The following is a 4832-nucleotide window of genomic DNA, read 5'->3' as shown; positions in this document are numbered from 1 at the left end:
ACACAGAGAACGAGAAAGAAGACGATACTTAACCCCCAACTGAAGAGATGGATGAAAACCAAGGCAATCAGCTACCTCCTGCAATTGCGGCTAATCAAAATCCTACTCCACGTACTATGTATGACTATGCTAAACCTTCTTTAACAGGAACTGAGTCAAGTATAGTTATACCTGCTATTGTTGCGAATAATTTCGAGCTGATACCTAACACAATTCAGATGATACAGCAGTTTGTTCGGTTTGATGGTTTGCAAGGTGAGGATCCCAACACTCACTTGGCGAATTTTCTGGAGTTTTGCGACACTTTCAAAATTAATGGCGTTTCTGATGATGCCATTCGCCTTCGGTTATTCCCTTTTTCACTGAGAAACAAAGCTAAACAATGGTTGAACTCGTTACCACGAGGGTCCATCACTACTTGGGAACAAGTGACCAAAAAATTTCTACTAAAATATTTTTCACCGACTAAAACGGCTAAGTTACGTAATGATATCTCTTCTTTTGTGCAGATGGACTTAGAAACACTTTACGATGCATGAGAGAGATACAAGGATCTATTGCAAAGGTGCCCTTACCATGGGTTACCTCTATGGCTGCAAGTTCAAATGTTTTACAATGGTGTGAATCCCTCGACAATACAGATGATTGACGCAGCTGCTGGAGGAACCATCAACAACAAAACACCTGAAGAGGCTTATGAATTCATTGAATAAATGTCACTAAATAACTATCAGTGGAAAGTCATTAGGACTAAGCAAACAAAAATAGACGACGTTTATAATGTCGACTTAGTTACTATGCTATCAAATCGGGTAGAACTTCTTAATGAAAAGATTGATGGTTTACTTGGTTCTACACAGGTACATCCAATAATGAGGTGTGACTCAAGTAGATGAGGTGTGCATACAGAATATCAATCCTTCAATCCTACAACCGAAAAGGAACAAGTCAACTATATGGGTAACAATTACTTTAGATCTCAAAATAACCCATACAGTAATACTTATAATGCAGGTTGGAGGAACCACCCAAATTTCTCCTGGGGTGGTCAAGGGAATCAAAAGCCACAAAATCTTCAAGGTTTTCAACAGCCACCTTATCAACAAGAGAAGAAACCGAACCTTGAAGAGATGCTCTCTAAATTCATCTCAATATCAGAAACCCGTTTTCAAAATACCGAGACAGCACTTAAGAATCAACAAGCATCGATCCAAGGGCTCAAAACTCAGATAGGCCAGCTATCCAAACTAATCTCCGAACGACCACAAGATAGCTTACCAAGTAATACTGAACCTAATCCAAGGGAACACCTCAACGCAATTAGTACTCAAGATAAGGAATGATTCATTGCGCCTGAGCCAGAATTGATTCAAGAAACTGTGATGAGCAGAGGTAAAAGTGAGGTAAGTCATAACAAAACTGTGAATGAAGAATATAGACCTCATATCCCATACCCTAACGCGACAAGGAAAGACCGCTCAGACGAACAATTCGATAAATTCCTCAAACATTTGAAAAAATTACATATTAACTTACTGTTTATTGAAGCTCTGTCGTAGATGCCAAATGCAATGAAATTTTTAAAAGAGCTTTTAGTAAATAAGCGGAAGTTGGACGAAACGTTGCATGTGGAGCTAAACGTAGTCTGCTCATCTATTCTACAGAATAAGCTACCCCACAAATTGAAAGATCCAAGGAGTTTTACAATTCCTTACTTAATTGGTAGTTTAGATATAAGTCATGCATTAGCTAATTTAGGGGCTAGTATTAACGTCATGCCTTACAAAATGTTTAAGCAACTAGGTCTTGGGAAACCTAAACAAACTAGGATGAGCATTCAATTGGAAGATAAAACTATAAGATTTCCTAGGGGTATTATTGAAGATGTACTAGTGAAAGTAGATAAGTTCATATTTCCCGTTGATTTCGTTGTTCTAGACATAAAGGAGGATAATAACACCCCTTTGATTTTAGGGAGGCCCTTTGTAGCAACTGCTAAAACAATTATTGATGTTGGCACAGGTGAGCTTACACTTCGTGTGAGAGACAAAACGATTACCTTTCAAGCTCGTACTTATGGCATCATATCAAACATTGAAGGTAATGGTCCACACTAATCTACTAAAACTGCAATATGACTTTGCAGAAATTGAGCTTCAAAGAAGTTCACGAGTCATGTTCCAAAAATGATAAATGACACATTCATGAAAAACGAAGGCTACGGATAGAGGAGCTAGATAAATGGCAAGCACATAAATCGAGAACACATGATAAACCAAAATTACGCCAGAATGAGTTCGATACCTCCCCAAATTTACTTAAGGTTGGTGATAAGGTCAGATGCCATAGATCCCTACATTGTCACTACCATACTGAATGAGGAAATCCCTCTTACGGTACTTAGTATTTTTTTCATTCGGTACGGTAGAGGTGAGTCATCCCAAGTTCGGCACTTTTAAGGTAAACAACATCCGATTAAAACCTTATTTTGATGAGATTGATAGCAGGAATTGAGGAGTATAAACTCCTCAAACCACCATGACCATTTAGTAAAGAGGTAAGTCGAGCTTAAACTATAAATAAGTGCTTCTCGGGAGGCAACCTGAGCACTAACATTATTAATTTCTTTAAATTTTGGTATTTAACTCCTAACCTACTAATAGAGATCTTGAATACAGGTGTTTCCACAGAGACACGGCCAAGCACACGGGCGTGCTTAAGGCCGTGTGAAAACAGGGCAAAAGATTTCCCCAACACAGGCTACGATAAAACACCATGACCGTGCGACATGGTCATGGTCGAGCCTGCCAAAACAACACAGGCATGCTACACGCCCGTGTGGAAGACCGTGGTTGAAACTAAGAAACTAGCACGGGCGTGCGACACACCCGTGTCTAACACCCTTGGTCGAACCTGTTAAAATAACACGGGTGTGGGGATTGAACACATGCGCGTGGGAGAAGCGAACGAAGCTAGACACGGTTGTGGGACACGACCGTGTGAACCCACACTCCCGAGGAACACAGGCGTGTACTAAATGTCAGACGCGCCCAAATTTGAAATTCGTGAAACACACGAGCTGAAATTGAGGCACACGGGCGTGTCCCATGGCCGTGTGTCCCAAAGTCTATAAATAGGCTACACTATTCATTGTCTTCCCCACTCAAAAACCCTAACCCTATCCGCTGCAAGTCCACACGGCCTCTTTGCCACGCCCGTGCACCGCTTCTCACTCCATTTTTGACGCCCAATCTCTCTTCTTTAGCGTTTGTTCACTCTTTTCACCTCTATTCTACTTATTTTTAATGCTTATTCTTAAAATGATTGTTATTTTTATCATACTATATTCATTTTGTTCATTATTTCCTGCATTATTAGATTATTTATCATGCATTTTATGTTAATATAGGTTGTTAGGAAAGCTTCATTCCTTTGTCATTCACATGCCATTATTATGCCCATCCTGATGCCCTTACAATGTCACGAAATTATGCTATCAAAAAGAATTTTTTTGGTTGAGTTTGGTTCATATTTTGGCAGAAATTAGCAGTTTAAATTCATGGCTTTCCAAATTCATGTATTTACTATTATTCTTCTTTACAAATTATAGGTATACGATGTCATCTTCACGGGGAAAGAAATCCGCTGTCCCCGCTTCAAAGAAAAGGAATGAAGCGTCATCTTCCTCGGGTCCTACCGCGAAAATTCGTCACCCTTTCCTCCAATTCCCCAACGGGCCCCAAAAAGAACTGTTTCATAAACTACGAGCCCAACCTTTAGCAGCGGGCTGCTGTATCGACTGGGCTACTGTTGAACAAGTCTAGTTGGCTGACGCGATCCGAGCTCTTTTTACCACTGACCCTTGGGAGCTATTCTTCAGGATTATCGAGCCGACATACCTCAAGCTCAGAATAGAACTATTCTCAACGTTTCATCTTCAGACAGCAATGACAAGATACGATGATCCCGACACGGTTCAATTTCGCCTAGGCGGATTAATCCGCCGGCTATGCGTCCCAGAGTTTGGTGCTGCACTAGGCTTATATACAGAGGAGTTCAAGGAAGAGAATAAACTATATGCTCTCAGTCGCCACATACATTTCTCTCCCTCGAAGTGCTGACACACTTTAGCCCTTAGCACGGCCTCGTACAATCCCAGCCGCTCCAAGGCATCAGTTCTCCCACCATCACTGAGGTACTTACATGCTGCTTTAGCTCACACGATTATAGGGAGGCGAGAGAGCACTGGTGTCATCAACACCCACGACGTTTACTTCTTATGGTGCATGTCACAAGGGCACGTCATTGACATTGCCTATTTTATCGCCCTTACGATTCAACACCAGACGGAGCGGCATCGAAAAGGGGTCATCTCCATTGCCCTCTACGTGACTAGGCTGGCGCGACACTTCGGGCTCTTCAACACCGCGGCCCAAGAATCATCCCTCACCCTTATCGACTAGATTTTTCCACAAGGCATCTCGAGCATGCTTAGCATGAGGATGATCGAGAGGCACCGAGGAACCTACCCTCCTCCAATATCGTCTTGCCCAATCTGCCGAAGAGGAGGCCTACGAGGACATTCCTGATGATGTCCCCCCATAGCACGAGGACCCACCGACTCAGTCGCCACCACCCTCTCGTCCAGTTCATGCAGCGGCTTCATATGCTGACATCTCTGAGCACTTCACCCGATTCGAGCATAAGTGTTTTCAACGATTTGACAATATCGATGCTACCTTACAGCAGATTTGTCAGCATCTCCACATCTCATCGCCAGTCCCACATCGCGAACCATCCAGCGATGAAGATGTTTAGAAATATTTATTTAT

The 4832-nt window shown here is 42.1% G+C and overlaps 1 non-coding gene across 1 annotated transcript; it reads right to left on the bottom strand.

Moving 5' to 3' along the window:
• Nucleotides 1-476: 476 nt before the first annotated feature.
• Nucleotides 477-583, bottom strand: LOC121203880 (small nucleolar RNA R71). The gene has a single exon (XR_005898813.1). It is a non-coding gene; the product is annotated as a small nucleolar RNA R71 (small nucleolar RNA).
• Between the last annotated feature and the right edge of the window lie 4249 nt (nt 584-4832).

The sequence above is a fragment of the Gossypium hirsutum genome, chromosome A07, assembly GCF_007990345.1.
Source record: "Gossypium hirsutum isolate 1008001.06 chromosome A07, Gossypium_hirsutum_v2.1, whole genome shotgun sequence".
In the NCBI taxonomy this organism is placed as follows: domain Eukaryota; kingdom Viridiplantae; phylum Streptophyta; class Magnoliopsida; order Malvales; family Malvaceae; genus Gossypium; species Gossypium hirsutum.
The sequence above is the reverse complement of the archived record's forward strand: the minus strand, read 5'-3'. Positions and strand labels throughout refer to the sequence as shown.